This window comes from Octopus sinensis, linkage group LG18, assembly GCF_006345805.1.
Source record: "Octopus sinensis linkage group LG18, ASM634580v1, whole genome shotgun sequence".
NCBI lineage: Eukaryota > Metazoa > Mollusca > Cephalopoda > Octopoda > Octopodidae > Octopus > Octopus sinensis.
In genome coordinates, this window is record NC_043014.1 from 33,075,876 (window position 1) to 33,088,375 (window position 12,500).

At 37.1% G+C, this 12,500-nt stretch overlaps 1 protein-coding gene across 3 annotated transcripts in view; it reads right to left on the reverse strand.

Moving 5' to 3' along the window:
• LOC115221447 (BTB/POZ domain-containing protein 17-like) overlaps positions 1–12,500 on the reverse strand; it is a 21,556-nt gene that overhangs the window by 6,474 nt on the left and 2,582 nt on the right. Inside the window, exon 1 of one of the 3 annotated variants that reach the window (XM_036510852.1) lies at positions 2,152–2,306. The exons of the other annotated variants lie outside the window; for them this stretch is intronic. The gene's annotated coding sequence lies outside the window, so the exon portion shown is untranslated. Of the gene's footprint in view, positions 1–2,151; positions 2,307–12,500 lie in introns of those variants that run through there. 3 annotated transcript variants of the gene reach the window in all.

The window sequence follows — 12,500 nt, forward strand, 5'->3', positions numbered from 1 at the left end:
ATGTTAATTTCATGAGCAGGCTGTTCCGTTGATTCAGATCAACTGGAACCCTCATCGTCGTAAACGACGGAGTGCTTCCACATGGGTTATACATGATGGGCTTTGAGAAGAAAAAATTTCTAAACAATGTCATCTTATAAAAAGCTTAGGTATAAGCAGTTACAACACTAAAATTTCATGTCATAAAACCTTATCATAATTCATATGTTTCCTGTCAGTATTCATTCAAATAATAACTCAAGTGAACTATTCATAAAATGTTAATTTCTTTTATATCCATACAGTTGTTTTCTTGTCCAAAGCATGTTCATAAATATCCGTGTGTGTCTGATACATCCATGTGTGTTTTAGCCCTTGTTTCTTTTCATAAGTCCCAAGTTAATCTGGTGGTTGATAAAAAAATTGGAAATGTCTATCATATATGATGCATGGATTCTAGGGAAATATATCCTGTGTATCATGTGACACACAGGCAGAGATTTAAGCATCATTCTAACATCATTTCAAAAACTAATTATATGCAAATCCCACATTTTAATAACTGCTTTCCTTTATCTTCCACATTTGGATTCTCCTCCATCATTTCAAATCTATTCTGTTTTTTCAAGCCCAGTGAAATTTATTATTGTGATAATGCAAGCAAAATCTTTAATTTCAGTAATTCCAAGCAAATTTTAACTTCAACAATACAAGGGAAATGACTCTAAAACACCATTAAAATGACTTTTATTTGCCTTTTTTAACCCTTTAACAATGGTTTAAACCAACCAGATCTGGCCTCTTCACACCTTGAAGATTTAACTCATTCTTATTCTGAAAAAAAAATCTTTTCTTCCCACCCAAACATAGTACTGCATTGCAAATGTGAAATAACCAAGTAATCCCAAACTCATATGAACTTAGGCAATAAGCAGATGAATTTTGACAAACTATTACTTTTAATAAGTTTACTAAATGAATATGTATGTTGGTAGAATCAATACTTAAAGATCAGTCCAGTTGTTATGTCAGACTCTTTTGGTTCTTTGTTATTTGTTTCTACTTTAGCCTTTTTCATTGCTGTTTTTGCCAAACAATTACCATTAAGTAGGAAATTTTCATGATTTCAACAGTAACAGCTTTGTTATATAATATATACTTTGTTACAATTCAGCTGCTTTGCATTGTAAGCTCTGATATAACATTTAAAATTTTTATAAGCTGCATAGCTAATTTTAACACAATCTCTTGTGGGAAATGATAAAATATTAAATTAAGGAATTCCCTCACATTTTACATAAGTAGGACTGGTTAGAAATGGTGTCAGAGAGAAGTAAATATGATGGTGACATATTGCCAGAAAATATCCTTGAGGCAACATGTCCAAGAAGATGAAGAGAAAAGAGCACAAAAGCAAAATAATTAAGAAGGATGGGCAAGGTCACCAAGGTCTAGGGGTAGAGTGAGAGATGAATATAAAAACAGAGTGGAGGTTCTCAGATGTATAAAAATAAATGTAATGACTGGTGAACAGGAGTGGAGGTAGTCAGTGGGAAATATTAGTCAAGAAATGATAAGAATGATGCTTGGATGTCACTTGGGAGTAGCTCAGAGAGTGACTGGCAATACAAAAATGGTGATATGATATAGTAAGCAGTAACAGGTTTTGAGTTCATTTCTTAGAGCAACAGAATAATGAAGTAGATAGGAGGGTGATGAAGGGATAAGCAATAGGGTGGAGTTAAAGGTTGGAAGAATGTGAACAAAAGTGAGAGATGGATAAAACAAAAGCAGAGAGTAGTTGATAGATTAAAATGAGGGTGGTTGTCAATATCAAATGACTTGATGGAGGAACCCAGATCTCTGGGTAATGAGGAGGGGAAATAAGAAGCAGCTGCTAACTTGGCAGGTAGATTTGTTGATGACCCTAGTTGTATACATATAGTGTGCAATACAAATGTGCAGATTATATAATATATGCTGTATATGTACACACACACACGCTACAATCATCATCATCATCTACAATTACTTTAGCAAAGTGTTCTTGGGAATAATGCACATCCCAAGTTGTAAAGCTTAGAGATCTGGAAAACAGATGGTATTTATTACACACAAATAAATAGCATAATGTACAAACGTATTCAGAAGTTGCTAAAATCTATAAAACACCTGTTGTAATTTATGCTTATTTTTCCAGCACTTTTCCTCAAGTTAGTTGACAGCCCTATGAAGAATGTTCGCAGTAAAACATATTTCACTCCAATTCACACACACACACACACAGCGCACGCGCGATATTGGCTGAATAAATTGTGGAGTTAATGCGTTCGCTCAGAGTAGACGATTTACTTCGTCGCTACAGAAACGTTAGCGCCGGGCGAAATGCTTAGCGGTATTTCGTCTGCGTAACGTTGTGAGCTCAAATTCCGCCGAGGTCGACTTTGCCTTTCATCCTTTCGGGGTCGATAAATTAAGTACCAGTTACGCACTGGGGTCGATGTAATCGACTTAATACCTATGTCTGTCCTTGTTTGTACCCTCTGTGTTTAGCCCCCTGTGGGTAATAAAGAAATAGGTATTTCGTCTGTCGTTACGTTCTGAGTTCAAATTCCGCCGAGGTCGACTTTGCCTTTCGGGGTCGATAAATTAAGTACCAGTTACGCACTGGGGTCGATGTAATCGACTTAATACCTATGTCTGTCCTTGTTTGTACACTCTGTGTTTAGCCCCTTGTGGGTAATAAAGAAATAGCTACTCTTTCTGTAATGGAAATGATCAGCTTCGACGAAAATTAGATACACTTATATCCATGCACACATATTACGACGTAATAAAACACGAGGAAAAAAATATAACTCGTTGAGAGTTATCTCCTCCTGAAAAAAGAAGCAGCTGGCAAGAAGAGAGAAAGAAAGAGGGAGATTATGATTATATCAGCAAGCGACTTAGTAGATATAATTAACATGCATTTATCTGACGGGAAGAGAAAGCAGTGAAAACCAGATTGAAATGGTAGAAAATGGAATTATGTGTGCGTTCGCGTTAACGGTGTGAGTGTTAGTGGAGGAAGGAGGCGAATTTGTTCACGTGTCTTTTAACTGTTGTAGAGCAAGCGGGGTGTGGGGGGGGGTCGCAAAACAGACACGCTGCAAACTTTGACTAGCACTTATGTAGAGACACATATTTACTCACTTACGCACTGACTATAGGCATAAAAAAAACGGTGTGTTTACGTGTATATACATACATCTGTGTGTGTGTATACATATATGTACAGAGACACACACATATCTGTCTAGATAGATAGATAGATAGATAGATATAAACAGAGAGAAAGATAGATAGATAGATAGATAGGTAGATAGATAGATAGATAGATAGATAGATATAGATAGATAGATAGATAGATAGATAGATTCTTTTACTTGTTTCAGTCATTTGACTGCGACCATGCTGGAGCACAGTCTTAAGAGGTTATAGTCAAAGAAGAAATCGCCCCCAGCGATTTGTAAGCCTATTGCTTATTCTATCGGTTTCTTTCACTGAACCACTACGGGAACATAGACACACCAGCACCGGATGTCAAGCGATGGCGAGGACGGACACACACACACATATATGTCGGACTTCTTTCAGTCACTATCTATCAAATCCACTCACAAGGTTTTGGTCGGCCCCAGGCTGTAGAGTACCACGCAGTGGGACCCAATCCGAAACCATGTAGTTGAGAAGCTAACCTCTTTCTACACAGTCACGCACCTCTCTCTCTCTCTCATATATATATATATATATATATATATATATATATATATATATATATATATCGATCATTGGAAATTGCAGCTGTGATACCAGTGCCGGTGGTACATCCGAACGTGGCCGTTGCCAGCGCCGCCCCGACTGGCCTCATGCCGGTGGCACATAAAAAGCACCATCCGATCGTGGCCGTTTGCCAGCCTCGTCTGGCACCTGTGCCAGTGGCACATAAAAAGCACCCACTACACTCATGGAGTGGTTGGCGTTAGGAAGGGCATCCAGCCGTAGAAACATTGCCAGATCAGATTGGGTCTGGTGCAGCCTTCTGGCTTCCCAGACCCCAGTTGAACCGTCCAACCCATGCTAGCATAGAAAGCGGACGTTAAACGATGATGATGATGATGATATATATATATGTATATCCACAGAGTGATTTTGTGGTAAGATGTTTGCTCCCCAACCACGTAGTTCCATGTTCAGACCACTGCAAGTCACTTTGGTCCAACGTCTACTATTGTAGCCTTTGGTAGACAGAAACTGAGAGAAGCCTATCATTCATATATATTGTTTAATTGTTCCAATCATTAGATTACGGCCATGCTGGAGCACTACCTTGAAGAATCTTAAGCTAAATGAATCAACCAAAGAACTTTGTTTTTAACCCTGGTACTTATTCTATCAGATGCTTATGTTGAGCTGCTAACTTAAGGGGACGTAAACATATGCACACTGGTTGTCAAGCGGTTGTGGTGATACAAACATACATACATACACACACAGATATATACATACATAAATGTATATATATATATACATATATGTATATATATATACTTGTATGTATATGTATATGTATATATATATACATAAAACTGGTACATATTTTATCGACCTCAAAATGATGAAAGGCAAAGTGGACCTTGGCAGAATTTGAACTCAGAACGTGAAGACAGATGAAATACTGCTAAGCACTTTGCCTGACATACTAACATAACATAACAATTCTGCCAACTCACCACCATAGAGGCATTACTAATATTCCAACACAAGAATACAGTTAACATTCAACACAATTCACAACTGCAAAACAGATAATGTAAAACCCTTATATTCTAACAGTCAAGTTCTAGAGGCAAAATTCTATATTAATATATAATGTTAGACATTAGGAAGGGCATCTAGCCATAGAAACCATGCCACACAGACAGTTGGAGTTTGGACAGCCTCCTGCTAGCCAGTTCCATGTCAAATCATCCAGCCCATGCCAGCATTGAAAGCGGACATTAAACAATGATGATGATAATGATGATAATGAACATCTACTATAAACAGATTGTTACAGAAACCAAAACCACTTCACGACATAAAGATGAGGCTGAGATAACCTGGAAATGATAAAGATAATTTTGGGGAATATTGTTTCATGCAATGAGATTATCAAACCCCTCCCCACCCACATGAACACACACACACACATACAGTCACAGACATACACCTATACACATACATAGAAATATTATCATTATTATTATTTAGATAAATGTACATGAGTCATCTTTATGATATATATATATATACATACATACATATATATATATACACACACACATATATATATACATATATATATATATATATACATATACACACATATACACACATATACATATATACATATATATATACACACATATACATATATACATATATATAGATATATACATATATACACACACATATATATATATATAGATATATACATATATACACACACATATATATATACACACATATACATATATATATATATATACACACATATACATATATATAGATATATACATATATACACACACATATATATACACACACACACACACACAAAGTTTCAAGGAGAGGTTATATACCCGCAGCCATTGGGTCCGAGGAATTGTTTATAAAGCTAAGTGTTTTATGGGTGCAAAACCATTAGTCACTCTATGTGTGGAGATATATTTAACTGCATGTAAATATATATATATATATATACACACACACTTATATACACACATACATTTATGTATACACAGTCATCTTTTTAATATACATATGCATACATATATCAACACATATTTTTTCATTAACATTTAGCAAAAGCAGCAGAGAGACTCAATGGCTGAGAGTTTCATGTACTACATATCTATATACACATGATGGCTACCCCCTCATTATTGAGTATGGCCACTGCACGGAGCTTAATTGTTATTGGTGCTCTGATCAAATGTGACTTTTTAGCCCAGCTAAAGATCTGCAATGTCTTGTACAGAATTGGCAGCTAAAACCTTTGCATGTCGTTTAAGTCCTCCTGCCGAATTACACTCTCTTCCTCATGCCCGACAGATATGATTAGTATGGTGCGTTACACCACCACCAGTGGCCAGGTTGTCACTCATCTGTCTCGCTTTATGACTACGAAGATGACTCTTGAGTCCAGCTTTACTGAGGCAGGGTCTTGCACAGACACTGCATGTCAGCATCATAGGAAGATCCTTCCCATCTGGAAGTGTAACAGTGATGCCCTTCCTGACAATCCTCCTTACTGTCTCATGCACAACTCGAGATTTCTCAAAAGTAGCTGTCCCCTCGTGCACAATCCTTCTCCACCTGCTACGATCAATAGCTATGCCCTCCCATGTGTCAGGAGAGATGCAAACATCTCTTAAGGAGATATATAGATATATATATGTGTATATAGATTTTACATCCTTGAGTTCCCTATGTGTTGCATAGGGAACTCAAGGATGTAAAATCTATATACACATACATGCATAAATACACACACAAACATATATATATATATATGTATGATGGCTGTCTGCTCAATACAAAGCTTGACCACCTCAGTTTACACAATGTTCAGTTCTGGCATGAGATCTTATATAGCTTTTTAGGCCATTCACACTTTTAAAAAGACATCCACATAAATTGCAATCTAGTTTTGGTGCAGCTTGAACTGCTTATGATGTCTGATCTTGATGAACCTCCGAGAGATTTACAGATTTTGTGGCATATGTGACATTGATAAGGGTAAACTGATAGGTATGTTTTATAATCAGTAGGAAGTGCTCTATTATGTGGTTTCATGTGAGATTTAGATCTAACCTTAGACAGCCAGATTTTGCCACAAAATGTAAAAGCAGAAAAAGCTTCACCATATGTGTGTGTGTATACATACACATATATATGCCTGTGTGGGGGGAGAGGAAGTACATAAACATACATACACAGACATATGTATACACACACACACACACAATATGGAACTGGAACTGAAGCACATACTAAACTATAAATAATAGCACTTAAATACTGAGTTGAAAAACCCTTTCAGATAGTAAATGTTGAAGGTGCCCGCTTTTTCTATCCAACAAGCAGCTTCAACCCAACCAGTATTTACATGCTATCATTTAAAGCTTTATATATATATACATGCGTATATGGGTACAGGACGTCACCAATGGTGCAAATAACATGAAATGCATAAACAAACGACGGAAAAATGAATGCAATACATAAACGAGAAAGAAATGGAAAACAGAACAAGTAAACACAGAGAAAGGACCCTTCATCAGTTGTTGGCTGTCTATCTACTCCTCATTTTGAGTCTTCAAAGATAGTTGCTCCCATAAATTCTAAAATAAAATTTATGATTTATGGAATATCGAAATTGGGAAAAAGAAAAAGATAGGGGAGACATACAAGGAAACCAAATGAAAACAAACATGGAGGGTCGTTAGACCCAAACGAGAAGAAAATAATATATATATATATAGGTGCAGGCATGACTGTGTGGTAAAAAACTTGCTTCCCAACCACATGGTTCCGGGGTCAGTCCCATTGCATGGCACCTTAGGAAAATGTCTTCTACTATAGCCTCAGCCCGACCAAAGCCTTGTGAGTGGATTTGGTAGACGGAAACTGAAAGAAGCCCATCGTATATGTGTGTGTGTGTGTGTGTATATATTTGTGTGTGTGTCTGTGTTTGTCACCCCACCATTGCTTGACAACTGATGTTGGTATATTTATGTCCCCGTAACTTAGTTGTTTGACAAAAGAAACCAATAGAATACGTACTAGACTTACAAAGAATAAGTGGAGTCGATTTCTTCGACTAAAGAGCAATGCTCTAGCATGGCTGCAGTCAAATGACTGAAACAAGTAAAGGAATAAAAGAATATATATGTATGTGTGTGTATATATATATATATATCACCGGTTAAACTGATCATTGTTGCATACATGCATATATATGTATGTATACGTCCGTATATGTAAGTATTCGTATGTTGTATGCATATATATGTGCATTTATGTTACTCTCTGCGTATATTCCACTGATGAGGCAAAGCATTTCTAAATGCAAAGCCAGAAATCCAGGATCTGGAATTATCTAGTAATTTTTATACTAGTTTTATTTTGTTTGTTTTTTTGTCTTCTCTCCTTGTGCTGTATGGGAATTTAATGAGGTTTTAGAGTCAGATCTTGGCCGTTCTTCGTAACTCCGCTACAAGTTCATCAGCATAGAGGAGTTCCCATAAACAAATGATCTTAAACTCATTTGGTATGGCCTAGAGGACTGTGGTTAATAGGTCATTGATAACCAAGCCCTGATAAATTCCTACCAGCACGCTAAACTCATTATTAATTCTCACTTTACTGACATCACTGCTGTTCATGGCTTGAACGGCTCTCACAAGCCATTTATCTACATCTAGCTTTCACAGTGACCACCACATCAGGGAGTGAGAGACCCTGTCAAAGGCTTTCTACAGGTCAATGAATACCTAGTACAGTTCTCATTTACTCTTACTTGTTTCAGTCATGTAACTGTGGCCATGCTGGAGCTCTGCCTTTAGTTGAGCAAATCGACCTCAGGACTTATTCTTTGTTAGCCTAGTACTTATTCTAACAGTCTCTTTTGCCAAACCGCTAAGTTACGGGGACGTAAACACACCGGCATCGGTTGTCAAGCGATGTTGGGGGGACAAACACAGACTCACAAACATATACACACACTTCTTGCGAGTGGATTTGGTAGACGGAAACTGAAAGAAGCCCGTCATATATATGTGTGTATATATATATATATATATATATGTGTGTGTTTGTGTGTCAGTCACCTCCCCCCAACATCGCTTGACAACCGATGCTGGTGTGTTTGCATCCCCGTAACTTAGCAGTTCGGCAAAAGAGAACAATAGAATAAGTACTAGGCTTACAAGGAATAAGTCCTGGGGTTGATTTGCTCGACTAAAGGCTGTGCTCCAGCATGGCCACAGTCAAATGACTGAAATAAGTAAAAGAGTAAAGAGTATATATATACACACACATACATATATACGATGGGCTTCTTTCAGTTTCCGTCTACCAAATTCACTCACAAGGCTTTGGTCGGTCCAAGGCTATAGTAGAAGACACTTGCCCAAGGTGCCACGCAGTGCGGCTGAACCATGTGGTTGGTAAGCAAGCTACTTACCACACAGCCACTCCTATGTCTATAGGAGTGTTTACTTTTGGCTAAACACTCCTCATAGGAAGAGAATTCAGTCCAATATCTCCATTCCTTATTAATTTAGCTATAACTCTTTCGTTAACTTTCATGACCTTGAACAGCAATTTGATATCCCTGTCATTACTTCTTTCTAAAGTAACTTCTTTAATCTTGCAACAGTTGACTATGATGCTACCACACCAGTTCTTGGGTGTGATAACTTCCTGTACAACTTCAGTAACACAAGAAGTTCCAAGGCAAAAGTAAAACTTTCTACTTAGTATTTGTCAACCTCAGGAAGCCCTTTTACAGATCTATAGTCTGGTGGTCACTAAGAAAATGGAGTTGAAGAATTGCACATAATGGAGGGATGCTGAGTTGGAGAGGACACATCCAAACCATGCAAGCATAGACATAAAAATAATAATTATGTTAAGTACACAAATTTATGTATATAAACATATCCATACATATATATTCATATGCTGGCAAATCAAGCAAGAGACAACAGTGTTGAGAAGATTCTTTAGTTATGCCAAGAGTAAGACATCCTATATAGTGCTGGTGTCATGAAGAATGCATCTCGTACAACCTGTAAGGTGGTTGGTGTTAGCAAGGGTATCCAGCTATAGAAAGCATGCCAAAACAAAGATATTAACTTTCTAGCATTTAAATCAGCCACATCCAACCAAAATATTCTGCTTATTTTATGCTCAAACTGACCAGATCTGGCCTCTCACACCAACCCTACAACATCATTCATCATCATCATCATCATCATTTAACGTCCATTTTTTCCTGCTGGCATGGGTTGGACAGTTTGATTGAAAACTGGTAATCTCGGGAGCAGCACCAGGTTCCAATCTGATCTGGCATGGTTTCTACAGCTAGATGCCCTTCCTAACGCCAACCACTCCAAGAGTGTAGTGGGTGTTTTTGTAGGTGTCACTGGTTAAGGCGCCAGTTACAAAACATCAGCATCAACCACGACTGCAATCTCACTTGGCTTGACAGGTCTTCTCAAGCACAGTATATTGCCAAAGGCCTTGGTCAATTGTTACTGCCTCCGTGATCAAGTCAAATGCTGGAAAAATACCTACACAACATTAGTGTCTCTGGTGAAGCTGAAAATACAGTCAAGTATCCAAGGAAACTATCCTCTTCAACTTGTATTCCATAAAGGCCCTTTTTGGAAAAGAATATCATCCCACACTTTCATCTCTTGAGAAGGAAAAGACGATTCTTGGTGCAAAGTCAATAAAGATAACACTATTTTGTTCATTCATTTAACATCTGATTATCGTTGCTAGCATGGGTCATTTTACCGTTGAACACCCTTCTTGTCACAAATGCTTTCCTGTTTTTCAAGTAAAGGAGTTTTCAATCTACTCATCACTGAAAGCTCTGAGCTAATGGATAATTTGTTGACAGGGAAATAGCAATAAATACCATCAACTTTTCATGCATGCTCAAAATGTAAACATTCTCAGACACTACACACACATCTTTTATCTTTCACTTGTTTCAGTCATTAGACTGCAGCCATGCAGGGGCATGGCCTCAAAGAACTTTTAGTCAAATGAATTAACCACAGTACTTAATTTTTTTTTTTGCCATACCTGGTACTTATTCTATCAGTCTCTTTTACCAAGCTGCTAAGTTACAGAGACATAAAGACACCAACACCGGTTGTCAAGCAGTGGTGGGAGACAAATACAGATACACACATATATATTATAGGATTCTTCCAGTTTCCATCTATCAAATTCACTCACAAGGATTTGGTCAGCCAGAGGCTATAGTAGAAGACACTTGCTCAGGGTGCCACACAGTGGAACTGAACCTGGTTCTATGTCGTTAGAAATCAGACTTTTTACCACGCAACCAAGCCTGCATACATATGCACACACAAACACAAATATATAAGCTTTGTACAGTTTCTGTCTACCAAATTCATACACAAGGCATTAGTCAGCCTAAGGCTACAACAGAACATATCTGCTTCAAGTGTTCTGTAACCACATGGTCACAAATCTAACTTCTTAACCATACACCCAATGATAATTCATCTAGCACATCTAGCTGCAATATTAATTTTGTATAATACTGACCTTCAATACAGAATTACGCATTTAAATCAACTTATCTAAACAAATACACTTGTAAGTAAATTTTTAATCAATTCTAAGCTTCGTATCAACATATAAAAAATTTATGTGAATAATTTTTCAAATTGAAGGCTGCACAGAGTGGTGCAGTATAAAATTTCAATTTCTCTGGTGTTAAGTGATCAAGAGGCATTTATCTCCAGATAGAATGCTTACAACTGAATTCCTCAGTAACATGAAATTATAATCCAATTTGCAGAGAATCACTCTAACTGAGAGTGCAGCTACAAGACAAAGAAAAATATATTGGACATACCCTGTTGTTGTGAACAGCTTCATAAGAGAACTAAAGAAAATATAGGAGTCATTAAAGCCATTCTTTGAAAAGCTAGCTCAGGAGTTATTACATTCATTCTTTGAAAAGCAACCTAAGAAGAAGAACCATAGGCTGGACCTCCATTTCAAATATAGCATCTTCTGTCCTAATTCATACTGCTGCATCATAACAGAACTAATAATATGCTTGTCATCAATTCTGTTAAGATGCACTTCTGTATATTCATGATTAGAATTAACTAAATCATAATAAAATAATGAATTTATTTTAATAATTTTATAATAATATTAGATCTTAGAGAAAGGTGTTGAGCTAGCAGAATTGTTAGCATACCAGGCAAAATGCTTAGCAGTATTTTGTTTGTCTTTACATTTTTAGTTCAAATTCTGCTGAGGTCGACTTCACCGTTCATCCTTTTAGGGTCAAAGAAATAAGGAACAGTTGAGTACTGTGGGTGGGTGGGTGTAATCAACTCAATCCCTTCCTTGAAATTGCTAGCCTTCCACCAAAAATTTGAAACTAATATTAGATCTTAGACAAGTGGTGAAGTTTAAGTATATCAGGGAAGCAGGAGATTGAATTAGATGCTAGAGTTGCAGGATCTAGCACAGTAATGTGCCAGCCCCAGCTTTCAATCTTCAGAAGAGAAGAAGTTAGTTTAAAAAATCCCAAGTCATTATCTCCAGTTGGTTTGCAAACCTATGGTCCTATTAGGTAATGACTGAAAGAGCAAAATTATGAATACAAGTGGCCAAATTGGGGGTTCCTCTGAAGAATCTCTACAGTT